The sequence below is a fragment of the Octopus sinensis genome, linkage group LG4 (assembly GCF_006345805.1).
Source record: "Octopus sinensis linkage group LG4, ASM634580v1, whole genome shotgun sequence".
Taxonomy (NCBI): Eukaryota; Metazoa; Mollusca; class Cephalopoda; order Octopoda; family Octopodidae; genus Octopus; species Octopus sinensis.
In genome coordinates this window covers 99,519,110-99,544,090 of record NC_043000.1, presented here as the reverse complement: position 1 = coordinate 99,544,090, position 24,981 = coordinate 99,519,110, and the positions used below count along the sequence as shown (strand labels likewise).

General features: G+C 33.1%; 1 protein-coding gene across 4 annotated transcripts in view; it reads right to left on the bottom strand.

Moving 5' to 3' along the window:
* LOC115210860 (kelch-like protein 9) overlaps positions 1-24,981 on the bottom strand; it is a 360,010-nt gene that overhangs the window by 232,684 nt on the left and 102,345 nt on the right. The gene's annotated exons all lie outside the window — the stretch shown is intronic.

The window sequence follows — 24,981 nt, the reverse complement described above, 5'->3', positions numbered from 1 at the left end:
GCAGGTAATATTGCATGTAGTCCACTGCAAAAGAAGGTCCATGCTTCTTGACATGTGCAACATGTCAATATACATTTGTAAATAAAAGGCATATTCAAAGGATCTCATTTGTTTCCAATTCTCTGTGTGACTGTGATGACTTTTCATTGTTTGATAGACAATGGGATTATTTCTTTGCTTGAAAACAGATGAGGATTGGTGTCAGAAAGAGTATCAAGCAGCAGTAAACTCCACCCCAGTGTAGTCCTGTTTGACCCATGCTAGCAGTGGAAAAGTTGATGTCAAAATGATGATGAGGAGGAGGGCAAGATAGTCAAATGGAGACTGGATTCAGAAATTTCAAAACCTGTAACTACTCTCTCTTTACTCTTTTACATGTTTTAGTCATTTGAGTGTGGCCATGCTGGAGCACCGCCGTCAGTCGAGCAAATCGACCCCAGGACTTATTCTTTGTAAGCCTCGTACTTATTCTACCAGAATCTTTTGCCGAACCGCGAAGTTACAGAGACGTAAACACACCAGCATCGGTTGTCAAGCGATGTTGGGGGGACAAACACAGACACACAAACATACACACAAACACATACATATATATATACATATATCCGATGGACTTCTTTCAGTTTCCATCTACCAAATCCACTCACAAGGCTTTGGTCGGCCCGAGGCTATAGTAGAAGACACTTGCCCAAGGTGCCACGCAGTGGGACTGAACCCAGAACCATGTGGTTGGTTAGCAAGCTACTTACCACACAGCCACTCCTAAGGTATGAAACAAATAGAAGCTTGAAATTTTTATGCTAATTTGTCATCACATAAAGCAAGATGTTAGCGAATATTTTCACGATTTTTGTCCCTGTGTAGCAACAGTTATTTCCCATTTGCTTACTCCTTGAAAGTATGAAAAATGGTTAATATTTCTTTCAAACTTTGCTTTTGTTACATTTATTCAAACTCCAAGGAATCCCTCTCAACACATGGCTATAATGCTCTCCACTATCCCTGCGCATGATCAGAGATGCACATATTGTCAACCGCTAAGGGACATGATCAAGTAGTTAAGATCAAGCAACCGACAAAGAAATCTGTGATATTGAGCAGAATATTTGCTATAATGATATTTCTGCTTCAGTAACTTGGTGCTGAATCTGTCTGAAATCTAATGGAGAATAGGTCAATTTCAAAACACTGATGTCCAGGTCACAAAAGCAAAATGTGAAGGGAATAGTAGTCATTTACTTTGATTTTTAGATAGAAGCTAATAGGAAATAACACTTACTGACCGAAGTAAAAAAAAAAAAAAAATTAAAATATTGTTACAAAATGTAATTATTGACTGATTATAGAAATGTGAGCTTGCCCTCATTGCTTGTCTATGTTTATAGACATCAATGTCTTCCTAATGGTGAGTTGTTACATTAGACTTCTCCTCAACAATATCCCACATCCAGAAGTTAAATATATTTAGATCTGTTGAGTCAGGCATTCTTAGTGACAAACAGTAGAAGTTTGACATTGAAATAATCCTGTTTGGGTAGGGTGGCGAGCTGGCAGAAACGTTAGCGTGCCGGGCGAAATGCGTAGCCGTATTTTGTCTGTCGTTACGTTCTGAGTTCAAATTCCGCCGAGGTCGACTTTGCCTTTCATCCTTTCGGGATCGATAAATTAAGTACCAGTTACGCACTGGGGTTGATGTAATCGACTTAATTCGTTTGTCTGTCCTTGTTTGTCCCCTCTATGTTTAGCCCCTTGTGGGGAATAAAGAAACAAATAATCCTGTTTAGGTTTTGAATTCTATGCTAGTACAGAGTCTTGAATGAACATAACCTTACTCAGATCATGTTTTGTAATAGAACTTTATCAAAGGCATCCAAGTAATCAGCTCTTTTAAAGTTAAGATCCATATGAAATGAGATTACACATATTTCATTTGCATCTGCTCCAAGCACTATATCTGTAGAAATTTGGGAAGGCTAGAATGCCCATAATTCTGCATTTGTAGCAAACTGATGACTTGGTTGACAACAAATTTCTTTACGCTACAAAAATACTCATTTTCCCTCCCATGTGATTTAAGTAATTAAAAAGTTAAGGCGGGGGAGGCACTCTTTCAGCCCAAATAGCTTTAGAATACTTTAACATCTGTAAATATATGACTTCATGCTTAACTCATTCTTCACATTCATAGTTATCATTCTGCAACACACACTATGGGATTTTGGCTACAAGTTTGGTCATTATTGGTGGGTAGAGATCTATTTCGGATAATTTTAAAACAGTCAGAAAGGTGCTGAGATCATGCTTGCAATTTTTGCAAATACAGAGAGATGAATGGAAAAGATCTCCTGTAGCTTTAGGTTTAGTTAAAATGTAGTATAAACTATTGCCTTTGCATAGCCTGTGTCAGCTATGATGTTATGAAAGCTATATTCCATGTAGTTCATTTCACCAATATTTCATTGAAGTTATTCCATAGTTCATGAACAATCTATCACAACCCCAAACATGCAAAATATTAGTTTTTATACCACAAAGTGTTTTGATATTAGTTTCCCTATCCTGCACACATACACACACATATATACATTTATCTATCTATCTATATAAAAATTTGCTTGCTTGTTGACCCATTATATATTAGTTTGAGAGGTGGAGTAAGAGTGAGAGAGAAAGGAGTGAAGAAAGGAGAAAGAAGTAGAGAAAGGTGATTAATATTAATACACTTAGGCTGAATGGTCATGTGGTCAGCTGAAGGTAGAGGTGAAGAACGAGAGAAAAAGACGATGAGAGAAAAAGAAGGAGAGAGAAGTGTTAACAATGTGCAGTGAAGTGGGGAAGGAATACTTATTAAGTGGTTAGAAAGTTAGCTGAAGAGAAAGGAAGAGAGAGATGGATAGGGGAAGCGAGAGAGAAGATAGCAGTGATGGTGGTGTGTTGATATTGAAAAGTATATTTTTTTTATTGAACTAATTTTTTATAGCAGCCATCGCATAAGTGCAATTATCGTCTGCTGGCTTAAAAAATTGATATTTGTTTATAAGGGTTAATTTAGCCTAAACTCTTGATTCACAACAAACACGGTTCCAAGCTGCCTGAGAAAGGATGCGCAGATATAGAGCACGGATCAGAGACAAACAGTGAGGAGATATAATAAGAAGGGGAAAAAGACAACACTGATGGAGACATGAGGAAATGTATGTCGATGAACGACAAGAATATTTAAAGAAAGCTAAACTATGAACACTGTAAAAATGCAAATCATCCTTTCTTTCTTAAATAGGTCTTCTTAATTTTTTCCATTCTATGGAATTTCCATGGGTCCTACTGGTATATATATATATATATATATATGATAGATTTTCCTACTAGAGACAACATATGAGTGTTCAGCATGAAGATAGAAAATAGAATAAAAAATCAGTAAGAAACAACAAAAGCCAATTAGACATACACAGTGAATATATTAGAATGATACTCGGTGAAAATTTTAGATGGGAAAATGGAAACGATATTTCAAGCATATATAAAAATGTACGTCCGGATACATACATATACAGTGATGGTTTTTTACTAACATAATGTGGCAGTCCCAGGAAAGGGAAGAATGCTACTGCTATTTAGCCCCAAGCGTTCTGTGTCCTTAAGTTTTCAAAGAGAGGAGATAAGCACCTCCACCCAACAAAGCCAGCATTCAGAGACTAGTTTCAGGGTAATTGATCTTCATCAGTCTGGAGTAGCTTGTCTTTGCTAGCTGTCGGTGCTAAATCGCTGTTGAAAACTTATAGAATTTCAAGTGAAATAAATTCACTGATCTACAAAATTAGAAATATCGTATTTCTAAATCTCTCAGTGAGAGTTATGCAGTAGCAGCACGATAAAGTGATGGTTTGTTGCCCTCCTCGGTTTGCTGCCATAATCCTTGTCTTCAGTTCATCTTTGTTGGTCTCTCATTCAACTGTGCCCCACACATACTAACCAAGGAGGTTGTAGTCTGGGGAGTTAGATGGTGGCAGAAATCGTCTGACAGCTATGATTGGGTTTTCCTGCTTGTGTGGCATGGTCCAGAGTCCTGTTGCCAGAGATAGGGTCTTTCAGCAGCCACCCTCTTGAACCAGGGTAGCACTACCTCCTCCAAGCACTTGATATAGGCCTCCATGTTGAGTCTGAGGCCATGTGGAAAGGTGAATGGAGACATAACGTTGCCATCACTCCAAACACCATGTTGCCTGGATGTTTGATTTTTATCACTCTCGGATTATGTTCTTATTGGAGCATCTGGCACGAATGCCAAGCAGTACAGCACGTTATTTCCAAATTTCTGACAGAGTGAATTGCATTATGGTGGTGTTTTTCTCACAGATGGTGCCCAACTGACTCTACTATACTGTGTAGTTGACAAAATCAAAAGCAATGCGTATGCATGAAATTATAAATATAAAGTGGCAACAATTTACCTATCACACCCTGTATGTGTATGCATGTATGTATATATATATATATATATATATATATATATATATACACACATGAATGAAATTAACATTATCTTAGCTGCCAGAAAAACAAATTTGACAACCAATATTCGTTTAGAGAGGATACTAGCAACAACTTTGATATAACAATGGGATCAGCTGATTTGGCACATATCACCAATTTAGTGGATATATATATTTTATTCAACTTTAGAGATTTTCCTGAACTTGTCAGGTGGGGCTCTGTATAGGGATGAAATGTTTTTACCCTTAGAAACCTATCTAATAGGAAACTGGAATTATATAAAAAGAAATTTCATAAATTCTTTAAAAACAATAGTCTATCCATTAATATTGAAAATTAACATAATTCAGTCAACTTCTTAGATGAGAACCTAAACTTTGGTACGGTGAAGCATAAAGCCTACCATAAACCTAATACCAATCTAAGGTATAAAAATGTTTGAAGTAATCATCCTAGATCTGTCACAAATTCTTTAGTCTGGAATATTTCAAGAAAAATTTTGTATCATCAAATAAGGACATTTTTAACAATAATATAGATTATTATAACTTGGCATAGGAAGGCTCTTTATAAACAAAAATTAAAATATCACAAATTGAGTAATAGCTACAATATAGGAATATCTTGGATAAGACGGTAAGTGACCAAAAATCTAAATACTCAAGGAAGAATAGGCATTATGGTCTTAATAAATATACACTAAATAACAATAAAATATTACACTCCGGAATTAGTGAACAAAACTTGTACAGTATGAATGATAATAATACAGAGCAAGTAAATCTAAAATTTAATCATAAAAGCAAAGGACCTGAAGCTATGTATTATAACAACATCTATATAACAGTAATGATTATGAATACATATTTATTAATTATGAGGGAACCTGTGGAAGAGGTAGACCCAGGAAAACCTGGGACGAGGTGGTGAAGAATGACCTTCGCGCTTTAGGTCTCACTGAGGAAATGACCAGAGACCGAGACCTTTGGAAGTATGCTGTGCGCGAGAAGACCCGGCAGGACACGTGAGGCCATAACCCATGGCCCCTACCTGGGACGTAGTCAGTCCACCTGTGCATACCTTCCTTCTTGGGACACTTGTGAAGACCTGTTGAGGCAAGTGAAAATCAAATCAAATCAAAATCGATGAACATCAGTGGAATTTGTATTTTTGTGGTACCAGTGCCGGTGGCACATAAGAAAACCATCCGAACGTGGCCGTAGCCAGTACCGCATCGACTGGCCTCCGTGCTGTGGGCACGTAACAAACACCATCCGATCGTGGCCATGACAGCCTCGCCTGGCTTCCGTGCCGGTGGCACGTAAAAAGCATCATCCGAGCGTGGCCGTTCGCCAGCCTCGTCTGGCACCTGTGTCGGTGGCACATAAAAAACACCATCCGAGCGTGGCCGTTCGCCAGCCTCGTCTGGCACCTGTGTCGGTGGCACATAAAAAGCACCATCCGAGTGTGGCCGTTCGCCAGCCTCGTCTGGCACCTGTGTCGGTGGCACAAAAAAAGCACCCACTACACTCACGGAGTGGTTGGCGTTAGGAAGGGCATCCAGCTGTAGAAACTCTACCAGAACTGACTGGCCTGGTGCAGCCTTCGGGCTTCCCAGACCCCAGTTGAACCGTCCAACCCATGCTAGCATGGAAAGCGGATGTTAAACGATGATGATGATGATGAAATAAGAAAAATAGAGTTAAAAATCAATAAAGCAGTCGGTACCCAAAGCCTTGATAATAAAATTCATAAAAATAAAACTAAACAGCATACCCATTTATGAATATAAACCAGAATTTTTTTTTCTTTTTCTTTTATTTGTTTCAACCATTTGAGTGCAGCTATGCTGGAGCACTGGCTTTAGTCGAGCAAATCAACTCCAGGACTTATTCTTTGTAAGACTAGTACTTATTCTATCAGTCTCTTTTGCTGAACCGCTAAGTGATGGGGACATAAAGACACCAGCATCAGTTGTCAAGCGATGTTGGGGGTCAAACACAGATACACAAACACACACATATATATATATATACGACGGGCTTCTTTCAGTTTCTGTCTACCAAATCTACTCACAAGGCTTTGGTCGGCCCGAGGCTATAATAGAAGACACTTGCCCAAGATGCTAGGCAGTAGGACTGAACCCAGAACAATGGGGTTGGTAAGCAAGCTAGTTACCACACAGCCACTCCTGAGATAATTTTAATAAAATTTCTAATAAAAACGATATTATATGGTTAATAATACCATTTGCTAAACAAGTTAAAAGTAATTTAATTAAATTTTTTAATAGAATTATTTCGAAATATTTTATTGAAGAAAATAAGTACTATGAGATAATTAACATGGAATTAGTTAAATTTGTTTTTTCCATCTTAATGTTTCTTAGTTTATTTATTTACTAAATGACAAAAAAACTGAACAGTTTCTATAACAATAGAAATATGTGCTATGATAATATCTAAGCAACCAGAATAATTCCCAATTCTAATAAGCAAGAAATTAGATCTCCAAGTGAAGAAAGGGAGATAACCCACATATTCTCCAATTTTAACCATGGAATTATAAGGGAAAAAAACTAACACTATGGAGAAGATTAATTTTGACTACAGATTTATAGGGAAGGACAAAAATACTGTGATTGCAAATTTAAAGATAACTGTTGGCTTAATAATTTTTGCCAACAGAAAGGTGTGGTATATAGAGGCAAAATAGAATCTGAGACTAAATTATTATTACATAGGTTCCATGGCAAATTTTATTAAGCGAAGAATCGGCAACCATGAAAACACATTTAGAAACAAAAATAAATCAATCAGCACCAGTCCAAGCAAATTTATTTGGCAATTAAAGGACGAAAATAAGGATTTTAACCCCAAGTGAGAAACCATCAGCCATGTTAGAGCCTATAAAGTAGCCAATACCTGTTATGATCTTTCTATTAATGAAATCTTCCAGATTTCAAAATCTAAGCACAAAATTCTTAACTGTAGGCATGATAAATGTTTAACATGGATGCACTCATATAAATTCGTATTTAAAAACTACAAATAAAATTAAAATAATGTAAAATAATAGGATAAAATATAAATTGGATAATTTAATAGATATAAATACATATTATAAAGTATAATTACAATAATATTATATTAAGTTATGTGGAATAAAATATGAAATAATTAATTTTTAGATATAATCAGGTAATAATAATAATAATAATAATATTTTGTTGAATGATAAAATTGTTTGCAACACATATTTTGATGATGTAGAATACAATAGCATACCTGTAGTAAGTTATGTAATTTCTAACACTATCACATGATCAAACATATTACCATACATATGCACACAAAAAAAAACAAAAGCAGATACACAATGTTTTTTTTTAATATTAACGTGCATACATGCAAATAAATTTAATACAGACACACAAATACAAATAAATAAAAGACATAGATATATAATGTTTTTTTTTTAAATATTAATATGCACATGCACAAACATTATTGATATGTAGAGTCTGTTGATGATCACACGGTCACTTATGATGTGATTTTTTTTTTGTGTCTAATTCTCACCCTGAGGAAATATTTAACTTGCTATTTAACAATCCCCCTGCACAGCACCAGGAGCAAGTGTTTACTACCGTAGCTCTGGGCTACCTTAAAAGGTGCCTACTCAAGTCATGCTGACTCATAAGGGCTAGTTTCCCAGTTTCCATGGCATATATATATTCCCAACCAGGACGGGATGCCAGTCTATCACAGGATCACTCATTTTTGCCAGCTGAGTAGACTGGAGCAACATGAAATGCAGGATTTTGCTCAAGAACACAACACGTCGCCCAGTCCAGGAATCGAAACCACCATCTTACAATCACGAGTCCAACACCCTAATCACTAAGCCACATGCCTCCACTCTGGGCCGACTAATACTTTGTGAGTAGATTTTAGGAAATTGAAAGAAGCTTGATATATGTATGTGCGTGTGTGTATGTGTTATTTTCTTGCTTTCACATAGCAAGATAGTTGTAAACAAGTGTCAGAATCCATGCAAGCAAAGTCCTTCCATGAAAAAATGTCTGGTCATAGGTAAACATTACCTTACTTGGAAATAAGTGAGGATTGGTAGCAAGTTGTCAAATACTTGCCCCAGTAAATTCCAGCTGACCCATGCAATGGAAATGAAGGACATTGCTTGCAGGATGGTGACACTTGTTTACGACTATCATGCAATGTGGAGGCACAGAAAGAGTAAAACACATACATTCATACACACACACACACACACACACATATATATATACAGAGTTCTTTCAGTTTCAACTCAGAAGGCTTTAGTTTGTCCAGGGCTACATTAAAAGACAATTGCCCAAGGTGCCTCCACAGTGGGACTGAACCAAGAACCATGTGGCTTGAAAGCAAACATTTTATCACACACCATATCCGCATCATATAATGTTTACACATATAATATCATGTCAATGACAACAGACCAAAAGAAAAAAAATACTAGGGCTGTCTATTCTACTATTTTTGACATAGTTCAGCAACAAGATTGATTTTATTTCCACAGGTGGTTTACTTTGTGACTCACTGTTTAAATTATTTTAAGAATTAGAGAAATTTCAAGAAATAAAGATAATAATATATTATTATGTTCAATAATAGCTACAAAAGAAATGTAACTAAATTCACATTTACTTAATCCAGTATTCTTATTAAATGTGCTTGAATTAGATATGTATCATTTACACAAATTAATACGATATACTATAAATATTTGAATGCCTGACTGTACGACAGTGCATTAGACAGTGGAATGCTACTGAAGTATTGGGAAACAATTTCATTTCTTATATCAAAGATAATGTTTCAAGAGAAATGCAATAGCATTCTGTTGAACTAAATATGGCTTCATTAAGAACAATTCTGAACCATTTAGAACTAATTTCCAGTCTGTGTAATACCAGATATTTTGCTAGTATGTATGTATATGTGTATCTATCTATATATATATATATATATATATATATATATCATCATTATCATCATCATCGTTTAATCTCCACTTTCCATGCTAGCATGGGTTGGACGATTTGACTGAGGTCTGGCGAACCAGATGGCTGCACCAGACTTCACTCTGATCTGGCAGAGTTTCTACAGCTAGATGCCATTCCTAACGTCAAGCACTCCAAGAGTGTAGTGGGTGCTTTTACGTACCACCGGCATGAGGGCCAGTCAGGCTGCACTGGCAATGGCCACACTCAAATGGTGCTTTTTATGTGCCACCTGCACAGGAGCCAGTCCAGCGGCACTGGCAACGACCTTGCTCGAATGTTTTTTCCTGTGCCATCAGCACAAGTGCCAGTATATATATATATATATATATAGGTTATAAAATGAGATAGGGGTTGAAAATTCAACCCACCATGGGATAATATATATCCAATATACTGCTAGATAGGTACCCAACAAAATTAATACATAGATGTTAAAAATTGTCAAACAATCAGTTCATCTATTGCATTATATGGGTAAAGGTAATAATATTGCCGTAAATTAATACTACAAAATTAATTTTATATAAAAAAAACTATTAGCCAAATATGTATAATATCGGTACTTATTAATATTAATATATACACTATTATATATTTTGTTTTATTTTGTTCTGTTTACCTTCCTTTTTTGTACAAATGTGTATTATATTATATAAGTGTAGCATTATGATGTATAAGTTTTTATATTTTACATTTTTATATTTTTATATTTTTATATTTATATGTATATGATTGTATAATATTTTTCACTATTATAACAAATTTAATTTAATTCTCTGAAGAGGCCGTGGGGCATCCTTGTTAATGCCTCATTTATACCTGCCTTTATGGCTTATAGGTTAAATGAGGTATGACTGTCCTCACTGCCGAAACAGCTGTCAGTTTTGATTTATTTGCATATTATATTTGAAAATTTTTTACTTATATCTCTTTATCTTTTTACTATTACTGTATATCTCATTTCATTTTATATATTGCCTTTACTCATATGTAATGGTGTATTAAAGTATGGATTGAGTATCATCGGATAGTTGATGTTTTACTGATTTAAGTATGTTTCTCCATTCTCTAATTTTGTAGTATATATATATATATATATATATATATATATGGAGAGGGGTAGAGAGAGAGACATTTTACAAAGATATGCAATATATATATATATATCATCATCATTGTTTTTATATCCACTTTTGTATGCCTGCTAGGTCAAATGGAATATATTACAGCAGATTTTTCAAGAGCCAGATGCTCTTCCTGTCACTACCCATCACCTGTTCCAACTGGGTAATAATTCCTGAAGCCCAGAGATGTTTCCATGGAAGACTGGAAATAAAAGACACTGCTTGCACAACAGTGACACTTGTTTACAACTACTAAGCAAAATCAAGACAAAGAGACAGTAACACACACATACACAAGCATATATACATGTATGACAGGCTTCTTTCAGTTTCTTTTTACCAAATCCACCCACAAGGTTTTAGGTTTGGCTTGGCCCAGGGCAATATTATAAGTCACTTGGCCAAGGTACCACTGAGTGGAACTGAAGCAACAAATATATGACTAAGAAGAACAAACTTCATGCCACAGAGCCACACCTGCACCTCCGTTTACCACACAGCCACATCCCATAGATTTGATGGAGAGAGTGAGCTGATGTGTGGCACAAACATTTCATCACTATAAACAACTCATATGTGCAGGTCATTCAGCAAAAGCTCATTTGTCGTCTTCAACAGGAGAGTCCATCATCATATATACATAATCATATATGGTGGCACGTAAAAGCACCATCCGTCCGTGTCCGTTGCCAGCCTCGGCTGGCCCCCGTGCCGGTGACACGTAAAAGCACCGTCCGCTCGTGGCCGTTTGCCAGCTCTGTCTGGCAACCGTGTCGGTGGCACGTAAAAGCACCATCCGTTCGCGTCCATTGCCAGCCTCGGCTGGCCCCCGTGCCGGTGACACGTAAAAGCACCGTCCATTCGTGGCCGGTTGCCAGCTCTGTCTGGCCCCGTGTCGGTGGCACGTAAAAGCACCATCCGTTCGTGGCCGTTCGCCAGCTCTGTCTGGCACCTGTGCAGGTGGCACGTAAAAAACACCCACTACACTCGCGGAGTGGTTGGCATTAGGAAAGGCATCCAGCCGTAGAAATACTGCCAGATCTGACTGGGCCTGACGAAGCCTTCCAGCTTCACAGACCCCAGTTGACCCGTCCAACCCATGCTAGCATGGAAAGCGGACGCTAAACGATGATGATGATGATGATATACATACATATATATATATATATATATATATATGCATAAATATAACTATATAAATATGCATGTGTAAATGTATATATTCTTTTACACATTTCAGTCATCTGACTGTGGTTATGCTGGAGCACCACCTTCAGGGATTTTAGCCAAACAAATTGACCCCAGGACTTTTTTTAAGCCTGGCACTTATTCTATCAATCTCCTTTGCTGAACCACTAAGTTACAGGGATGTAAACGCACCAACACCAATTGTCAAGCAGTGACGGGGGTGGGGACAAACACAGACACAAAGTCATACACACATAGATAGATATATATATATATACGTAAAAAACACCCACTACACTCGCGGAGTGGTTGGCGTTAGGAAGGGCATCCAGCTGTAGAAACACTGCCAGACTAGACTGGAGCCTGGGGCAGTCCCGAGCTCCCCAGACCCCGGTCGAAACCGTCCAACCCGTGCTAGCGCGGAAAACGGACGTTAAATGATGATGATGATGATATATATATATATACAACAGGCTTTATTTAGTTTCTGTCTACCAAATCCTCTCATGAGGTTTTGATCAACCAGAGACTATAGTAGAAGACACTTGCTCAAGGTGCTATACAGCAGGACCGAACCCAGAATCATGTGGTTACTTCCTATCAACATAATGGTAACAAAATAATGGTAACTCCTAGCATCATAATTTTGAAATATCTATAAAACACTCATTTTTATGTTTTTCTTGATTTATTATTGCCGTTGCTTAATATGTATTGCTAAAATTGCAGTTTCTTTTCAGATATCATCAGAAAAAGGTAATTAAAATTCATTAAAATGACAGATCTATCGCACTTTCAAAGAGGTCAAATTGTTGGTGCTCATATGACAGGTGCTAGTATAATGAAATGTTTTGGTGTATCAGGAAGTACGGTCTCAAAAGTAATGACAGCCTTTGCGAAAGAGGGAAAAACCACCTCATCAAAACACAACTCCAGAAGAAAACCAAAACTTTCAGATAGGGACCGTTGGATGCTTACATGAATTGTTAGAAAGGATCACAAAAGTATAGCTCCTAAAATTACTGCAGAGTTTAATGACCACCTCGAGAACCCAGTTTCCAAAAAAACTGTTAGCCGGGAGCTGTACAAAGCTGGATTTCACAGGAGGGCTGCAATCAGAAAACCACTACTTTCAGAAACAAACATTGCAAAGTGTTTAGAGTGGAGTAAAAACCTACAGAATAGAGCAGTGGAAGAATGGTTATTTTCTCGGATGAGTCATCCTTTACCTTATTTACGACCACTGGCCGAGTCTACATATGTGTGGAGACAACCAAAAGAAGCAAGTGACCCAGATTGCCTTCTTCCAACTGTTAACCATGGATGAAGATCTGTGATGATCGAAGGGCGGGGGCTATATCTTAGAAATCCGCTGGCTTCCCTTCATGGCAGAATTAATAGTCAAGACTATTTAAGCAATTTATCTGATCAAATTCGTCCTATGGTTGCGGAACTGTTTCCGGAGGGAAACACAATCTTTCAGGATGATAATGCACATTACAAAACATAACTAAAAAAATGATGCAGACATGAATACTTCATGCCAGAAATAGGCACAACACATACTTGTATTATTGTCTTCCAGGTTAGCATGTCTAACTAAGGACCAAGTTATAATACATTATATAGACTACTCTTTCAGCTACCAGACATAGAGAGAGAGAAATGTGGAACATATCTTATCTCTGAATCTGACGGTGTGAGTTTGTATGAAAAAGTGACCCAAAAGGGGAGCTTTTACATGGTATTTTGCATTGCTAGAAAGATCACTTGAATTACAAATTAATTACATCTTAAGAAGGGGCAGGAAGAATTTGATAATGTAGGCCAAGATATCACTCTGACGAAATAAATTTTTAATAAACAACAAGATTAATATGGCTGAAATGCCTTTGATTACATATCTACAGTATCAGCATTGCCTGAGGTTAAATTGTATCAGGAAACAAATAGACAAACACACATCTCCACCATAGATACACACATGTTTAAAAACAAAACATATACACACACATATTTAGATGACTGTTCATAAATACAAACACAAAGATTGACACACACATATATATAGAAGAAATAGCTACCAAATTCCTCCTCGATCACACACCACTGACTTCAGAAAGGAAGGAAGGACACATTAGGCAGTGTAATTCTGTACGCAATATGCCACAATATATATATTCAGTTCCAACACATGTAAAGATGTTCAGTCAGGCATGACTTGGGGAACACCAACAAATACAAAGACACACTTGTGGTAAAATAAAAGCATGCATTCACACTTACACTATAATATATACTGAAAGGCAAAGACAATCATCCCTTTCTTTCTCATCCTTCTCTGTTCTTTTTGGGCTTATTGGTTATATGGCAACCTCAATAATGCTGGTGACATGAAAAAAAGCACCCAGTACACTCTGTTAAATGGTTGGTGCTAAGGAGGGCAGGTAGCCATAGAAACCACGTCAAAGATGATATTGGAGCTTAACACAGCTTTGCAACTTACTGGGTTCCTAGTCAAGCCATCCTACACATACCTGCATGGAAAGCAGACATTAAATGATGATAATGATGTGTGTGTGTATGTGCAAGTGTGTGTGTGTGCATTTCTTTTAATTGTTTAAGTCAGTGACCTGTGGCCATGATGTAGCAATGACTTCAAGGATTTATTTGAACAAATCACCTTTAGTACTTAGTTTTTGCTTTTCTGGTTAGGTACTTATGCTACTAGTCTCTTCAGTTCAACTGCTAAGTTATGAGGATATAAAGAAACCAACACCGGTTACAACATGGTGTAGTGGGGACACAAACACAGAGGCACACAATGATACATATATATGATGGGCTGCTATGCAATTTTCATCTACTAAATTCACTCACAAGGCATAGATCCACCAAACAGAATTAAACTAGAAGACACTTGCTCAAGGTGTCACACAGAACTAAATCTGAAATCATGTGATTGCAAAGTGAAATTTGGTGTGTGTGTGTATTCCATGCAAGTTCACATAAAGAGTGCCCATGCCAGTCCATGTAGAAAGCGCTTATGGCAATCCAAAAGAGAGACAACCATGCCGGTGTCACATAAAAAGCACCCAACATACTCTGCTAAGTGGTTGGCATTAAGGACATCCAGCTGTAAAAACCAAGCCAAATCAGGTTGGAACCTTGTACAGATCTCTAAGTGGCCACCTCTGGTTAAACTTTCCAACCTATACTAGCATGGAAAAGACTTATGATGATGATGATTATACACACACACACACACACACATATATATATATATAAAGGTAAATTTCCAAAATGGGTTAATAGGGACATACCTTGTTAACAATGTTGGCTAAGTCAATATAGATGAACTCTAGTTAGTTTACTTTACTATACCCATTAATCCTCACTTAGGTAAATCGATGTCACTATATGCAGCAAAAACACGCGTAGGTACTGACATGTAAAGATGTGATTAAATATATATAATAAAACCTGGATATGTAAATCTGTTTTCTTAATTTTTATCAATTTATATGTATATATATATATATAATATATATATATATATATATATATATATATATATATATATATATATATATATATATATCGTGACGTATATTTGCCATTTGAATATGGCTAACCCCTAAGGGTGGATGCTACTGTAGTTTGTAGCCCCAGGAGGACACCTCCTCCAGCTGGCTATAGACACACTTTCTGTGCCCTATCAGTATTTGCAAAGGGAAGCCATCCTTCCCGTCTTCAACTTATGATACACACGGATTCGAGTTTCAGGGTATTGACCCGTCATCGGCGTGTGACAATCATAGTTGTCGACGAGAAGTCGGTTCCCTTCACAAATACATATACTTTTTCCAGTATCGATTGACACTGATATTGAAAAAGTTTATACTGTTTATAACTCGCTCTGAGATTTATCATTGTTTGATTTCACTTTTTCAATATATATATATATTATATATATATTATATATATATATATATATATATATATATATTATATATATAACTATATATAAATATATATCTGAATATATAAATATATATCTAAATAAAAATATTATCATCATCATCATCATCGTTTAACGTCCATGGATTGGACGGTTTGACTGAGGACTAGTGAGGCAGAGGCTCATATTGATATATATATATCAAAACATCTTGAAGATCCTGGAAGAGATTGTGCCATATTTTACCATTGAAAGCTATACAAATGCAAGAACAGGTTGTCACTGCATTGTGCTGCAACAGTCTTGGTTTCAAGAACCCACAGCTTTTTAACATTCTCCCAAAGAGCCTGACGGACCTACACACATAGATGTAGGTGTATATATTTATTGAACCACTTGGTATATCCAGTAGTATTACAGTCGTTACACAGCCTTCATCAACATATAATAAATTATTTTACATGTCTGCACCAATATGCATGTACGCATTGCACAGTACAGTGCAGATATAGAAGGCTAGCACTTCAGATCGCCAGAACATAATGGGGACCCAATGCTTCAATTCTAGAGTTCTACTGTACAATGTGTAGCATATATATTGGTGCTGACATGTAAAACAATTTATTATGCACAGAAATTATTATTGCATGATGAAAGCAGCAAAACCACTGCATACTTATGGGCATCAAGTGGTTCAATAAATATATTAACCTTTCATACTACCACATATTTTATGGTTTATATAGTCCACATGAAAAAAATTCATAAGCTGGATCTCCTGGATTTCAGAAGCCAAGACCCCTACATTATACTCCTCTGTATTGGATTAGTATATTGTATAGCAGCCAGGTACACAAGAGGAGCTTTTCTATGATTGACACAGGATTCCACAAATTGCACTACAAACATATATATATATATATATATATATATACACACACGCACACACATATACATATAGAGAGATACCCACACAAACATGCACACGCAATGGGCTTTCTAGAGCGATGGCCCACCAACCCGTGTAAAAGCATTTTGCTGAACCATGGCTGGTAATACACAACTGAGTGGAACAGAACTGGAAACCATGTGGTCAAGTGAATCTCCCAGCAACAGAATGCATGTGCATACACACATATACAGATCTATATTTTATATATATATATATATATATATATATCACGTGATCACGTGACCAACCAGACCATGAGATGTTGTTACACATCGCTGGTCACAATGCGTTCGCATAGTTTAGCCTTTGAATGACGCCACCCCGCTGGCTAAGTGAGTAGGCCATATATATATATAATATATATATATATATATATATATATATATATATATATATAACTATGTACAGCACTTGGCTGGACTCTTCAAGGCATGTGGGTTTGAGTCTAATTGCTGTTTGTTGACAAATTTTTCCACTTTGTTCTAATGGCATCTCTGCATTGAAAAGTAAATTATCATCTTAACTGTATCTACAATACACATTTCAATGCTTATAAAAAACAAATGTTAGTTTGCTTATATTTATATACACATAATTGTACATTTAGCTTTATAGAATCTAACAATATTGCAGATTAATTTCTCAGTGGGCAGTTTAGATTAAAGGTAAAGCATTTGACTGGAGTCTTCAAGGAATGTGGATTCAAATCCCATGGTTGTTTATTGACAATATTTTCCATTTTCTAAGAGTAATTTACCCAAAATTACTGTTCTAATGGTGTCTCTGCATTCATAAGTAAATTAACATTTTATACATACATGCATATTTATTACATGTATATATGTTAATATATCACCATCAAAATACAGGACCAGATACTGCAACCGCTTGGGTTACAGGGGACCACAGCTCTTCAATATCCTTCCTAAATGCCTGAGAAACCTGCATGGTATGGATGTGGGTTTCTTTAAAACTAAACTGGATCTCTTCTTGTCAGGGGTTCCAGATGAACCTACCTCTCAGCAGGAAACACAGATGCGGGCAGCGGCGTCGAATTCCCTTGTTGGCCAAGTGCCACATATCAGAGGTGGTTTTACATACTAGTGTAGCTCATTCAACGGTGGTGCCCCAGCATGGCCGCAGCTTTAGAGCTGGAACATTTTTAAGGATTTAAGGATCTATATATATATATATACAGTGTGTGTGTGTGAATGATAATATATAAGAAAAATAAATGACAAAGGAATAAATAATTAAAGAACTTCATCAGCTTACAACTGTTTCCGCTATAAGATGCAGTGGATTCAGTTGAGTGCTTGAGTAACACATTATTGCTTCATCAGAGCCTCAAGTATGAAGTGCATGTCTGTAACATATTAGCGCTCCGTCGTTTACGACGACGAGGGTTCTCGTTGGTCCGATCAGGAGAAGAGCCTGCTCGTGAAATTAACGCGCAAACAGATGGCTGAGCACTCCACAAACACTTTATACCCTTAACGTAGTTCTCCAGGAGATTCAGCATGACACAGAGTGTGACAAAACTGGCTCTTTGAAATACAGGTGCCGCTCATTCTTGCCAGGTGTGTGAACTACAGCAACGTGAAATAAAGAGTCTTGCTCAAGGACACAACGATTGCGATCCAAATACCTCAACCACTAAGCCTTAGGTGTGTGTGTGTCTTAGTAATGAAACTTCAGTTAACTGGTGACACGGAGGCCAAAATGTTTACTCAGATGATATCATACGATATGATATAATAATAATAATAATAATATATATATATATATATATATATATATATATATATACATATCACAACGGTCGTGAACATTCCAAAGTGAGACTAAGAATGTGAACTTTTAATATAAATATATCTACATACTCTATCCAATGTATTGAGCTCTATATAAGATGTTTCAAGTATGTAAAACTATTTTAAATAACACAATATATATATATATATATATATATATATATATATATATATATATATATAACGTACACTGATTTAAAAAAACATGTATAAATTCTAAGAATCTGAATAAATGTAAGTGCACGTACATATATACATACATACGTACATACATACATACATGCATGCATACAAGTACGCCCCAATAGTAAATACATACTGAAAACATAAAAGGACACACAAACGACTTAAATATGCGAATAGAGAATGTGTAAAATATATTTATTTATATATATATATATATATATGTACGCACGCGCGCACACGCACAAACACACATAAAATGAAAATACATATGGCACCATAAATTATACACGCGCAAACCAATTCTAAAATATGCATGCATACACAATTAAACGTTATGATATAAAAGCTTTAAAATAAAATCTATAATAATCGCACAAATTTGTTGACGAATGCGTTTGCATGAATATATGTATGTACGTATATATATGCGTGTATAATATATATATATATAGGAATGTATATATATATATATATATATTATATATATATAGGTAATGTATATATATATATATATATATATATATATATAATATATATATATATATATATATATATATATATATAGGTAATGTATATACGTATCATATACTGTCTGTGCGTGAATACAAGTATATATATTCATATATATATATATAATATATATATATATATACATGTATGTATATGTATACATATTGTAATATATATATATATATATATATATATATATACATATGTATATTAATATATGTGTGTGGGTATGCAGATGATATGTATATTCATATATATATATGCATATATATGTATATTCATTATATACATGCATATATATTCATATATATATATATATATGCATATACATATATATTCATATATGTATATCCATATATGTGTGTATATTCATATATATATATACATATATACACATATATATTCATATATATATATATGTATATTCATATATATATATACATATATATACACATGTATATATGTATATACATATATATATAAATATTGATATATATATGTTTATATAAACACATTTTCATATATATATGCATGCATGTATATATATATATATGTATACAAATTCATATATATGTATATATACACATTCATATATATATGTTATTCTAATATATATACGTATTCATATATATGTATGTATATATATACACATTCATATATAAATATGTATATATATATATATACGTATTCATATATAATATGTATATATATACTTATTCATATATAAATATGTATATAGATTATATATATTCGATATATGTATATATTATATATATATATATATATATATATATATATCTTATATATATTTATGTTATATATATATTTATGGATATATATATATATATTATGGGTATATAATATAATATATTTATTATATATTTTTTATGTATATAATATATATATATACATTCATAAATATATATATATATACATTTTCATATGTAATATGTATATATGTACACATTCAAAAATATACATATACATGTACATATATTCATGTACACACATTCATCAATACATTTGGCTGGATGTACATATAGTATGACACAAAGACATAGGATATGTTGTGGATATATATATATATAATTATATATATATATATATATATATATATTTAAATATATATATGGCGCATAGAGAATATAGATATTATATAACTGAATAGACACAAACAAATATATACATAATATATATGCATGTTATATATATATTATGTATGTGTTCTAATATACATATACAAAATACTATTATCTATATTATATATGTATTACATTTATAATATTCACACGCAATGACAGAGATATAAATACATACGCGTATTGATCGATATTATATATATATATATATATGAAGTTGTGCAAGTGTATATGTATACACACACACCCAAATGAATATATATGGATATACGTATATTTCTATGCGCGTGTGCGTGTATTATATATATATAATATATATAGCACATACATATGATTTATAACATATATATACTATATGTTATATACGCATATATATATGTATATACATATAATATAAATATTGATATATATATGTGATATAAAACACATTTTCATATATATATGCATGCATGTATATATATAGATATATAATACAAATTCATATATATGTATATAACACATTCATATAAATATGTATATATATATATATTACGTATTCATATATATGTATGTATATATATACACATTCATATATAAATATGTATATATATATATATACGTATTCATATATAAATATGTATATATATACTTATTCATATATAAATATGTATATATATATATATACGTATTCATATTATGTAGATATATATATATATATATATATATATATATATATATATATATATATATATTTATGTATATATATATTATGGATATATATATATATATTATGGGTATATAATATAATATATTTATTATATATTTTTTATGTATATAATATATATATATACATTCATAAATATATATATATATACATTTCATATGTATATATGTATATATGTACACATTCAAAAATATACATATACATGTACATATATTCATGTACACACATTCATCAATACATTTGGCTGATGTACATATAGTATGACACAAAGACATAAGGATATGTGGATATATATATATATATATATATATATATATATATATATATATATTTAAATATATATATGCGCATAAGAATCTAGATATATATAACTGAATAGACACAAACAAATATATATACATAATATATATGCATGTTATATATATATTATGTATGTGTTCTAATATACATATACAAAATACATATTATATATAATATATATATGTATTACATTTATATATTCACACGCAATGACAGAGATATAAATACATACGCGCGTATTGATCGATATTATATATATATATATATATGAAGTTGTGCAAGTGTATATGTATACACACACACCCAAATGAATATATATGGATATACGTATATTTCTATGCGCGTGTGCGTGTATATATATATATTATATATATACATGCACATACATATGATTATATAACATATATATACATATATGTATATATACGCATATATATATGTATATACATATGATTATATAACATATATATACATATATGTATATATACGCATATATATATATCTATATATATGCATATATATATATATTAATATATATGCATATATATATATATTAATATATATGATATATATATATATACGCATATATATATATATATATACGCATATATATATATATATACGCATATATATTAATATACGCATATATATATATATATATACATTAATATACATGCATATATATATATATATATATATATATATATATATACATAAATACACACATACGTTTGTGAGCACGCGTTATATATATATATAAATAAAAATTACACCCATAACCCCCTAACTTTGTGTTATACTACACATATATTTATATATAGATTGATACACACGTTGTACAATATGCGCGCGCGCACACTCATATATATATTTATGTATACAACTATATATGTGTATACATATATATATATATATATATATATATATATATTATATATATATATATACACGCACACACGTACTGAAGTATTGATACTCATACGCATTAATCTTGATTTTTGTAGATATCGGTATAAAAGCGCAATATAAATCAAACACAGAGGCCTGAGAATTTTGTACACACTTTTATGCTCATCTCCCTTTCTGCGTACACCACACAACATAATCAGGCGTATATGTCTACAAACTTCACATATATCTGTGTATACAGTAAATAGACCATATCTATACAAATATATATACATAAATATATTATATATATATATATATATATATATAATATATTATATTATAATATATTATATACATGCATGTGTAAATATATAAACCTATATACCTATACGTGTGTCTGATATACATACATACATGTTTACATTATATATATATATATATATATATATATACATGCATGTGTAAATATATAAACTTATATAGCTATACGCGTGTCTGATAATACATGTTTACATTATATATATATATATATATGATGCATTTATATTTGTGTACATATATATATATATATACACACACACACACGCAATCGCATATAGAAATTCATTTGTACACAACTCACCTATAAATAGATGCATATTTATATACGTACAATTATATATATATATATATATATTATATATATATATATACATAGAGAGAAAGAGAAACTATTATTCATATGTACCTACTTTTTCTACACATACATAACTATATACATAACATACAAAAATATATACATATATGTGTGTATAAAAATACACACACACACACATATATATATATAACCATGTAAATATATGTATATATAGAGAGATATAAACACATGAACACACGTATGTCCATTTATACATATATATATACATACGTACATACACACAATGACAAATATAAATATATTATATATATTATATATGCACATAGATATGAATGTGTGAATATGTATTTGTATATATGTCAATATGTATTTATAAATATATGTATTTTAAATATGTGTGTGTGTGTGTGTATGTGTGTGATTCTTAAATATGAAATGTTCTCTGATCGCGATAGTATATATATATACTTGCGTACAATATAAACAAAATATATCAAACTCCAGAAATTTTGGTAAATTTTTTCATATCAGCCTCGATACATGCATTTATGAAACGAACCATCCATTGACGGAGCGTCTACGAGGTCGTTTGAGGTACTAGAAATAGCAACCAAAGTTCTTCTTTGTCAATGTAGTTTTAAATGAATTAAATATGATGGTCACGGGTGGAAAGCTTTTTATCAGAAGTCTAGCGAGTACAAGAAGACTTGAGGCAAAATAATAACCATTAATGAAACAATCACACATGCGTATACATATGTTGTGAATGTTTACGCATGTATACACACACACACACTCATATATATATGTGTATATATATATATATAAATGTATATGTGTCATTATGCATACATAGTCTTACACAGTATGATACAAATCAGACACTGCTAGAAATACCAGTCAAATGACAACCTATTGTATGAAAATACAAAAGGACACATTAGGCAATTACAGTCCAATGTATAAAAGTTGAGATGATCATGGGTGGAGCGCTGAGTTTGTCTTGAAAAGAAAAAAAAACAATAGCGTACAGATATTCTCACACTGAGAAGCAACCAAGCGCGCGCACACGCACGCATACACACACGCTTGAAACTCAAGCTAAAGGGGAGACTTTTAAGTGGCTGCTCGACTTGCTAGATATAGCAGCCAAATATTTATCAGATAAAACCCTAATATCTAAACAAGGGAAGAACATAACGATCAATGTTGTCCTCGGTATACTATGTCTGAAAATGTGACAGGATGGTCATTGTTGGAACGCCACTGATCATAATAATATAGTTCAGCTCAATAAGAGCTAATCAGGGACAATAATAAAATAAGACTTCAAAGTTAACGTACTCTTACCAACACATACATTATCACCAAATTCGTATACACTTCAAATTAAAACATACGTACAAAACAAATAAACACGCATGCACACTCACCTGTATGTATATAATTGATACACACACAGCAAAATGACACACGCAGTGAAAGCAAAATAGATTAATAAATATATAAATAATAATAATAATAATAATAATAACAATAATAATAATAATAATAATAATGCGCAGCACGCATACATTCACACATATGAATTAATCTGAAAGAAATTATACACATTCATTAATAAATACAACTACGAGTGTGTACAAACACGCGCACATGCAGACTTTACATTAAACGAAAACCCCAAATGCATACACACACACACACATATATATATATTTTGAAAACGCTTTTCTCCCACACAAATATTAAGTACACACACACTCACACAAACGAAAGACTATATAAGAGGACACACACACGCATATATATAAACATAAATATACAACAGATATATGCAGCCAAATGCCAATATACACATACCTAAATGTATGTATATATGTGTGTGAATGTCTGTCTATGTGTGTGTGTGAGTGTGTGTGTGTGTGTGTAAACACCGTTCTCGAATGGAATATTAACTGTAGAAAAATACATAACACAAGAAATATATTTACACCCTTACTCTCAGAAAAAA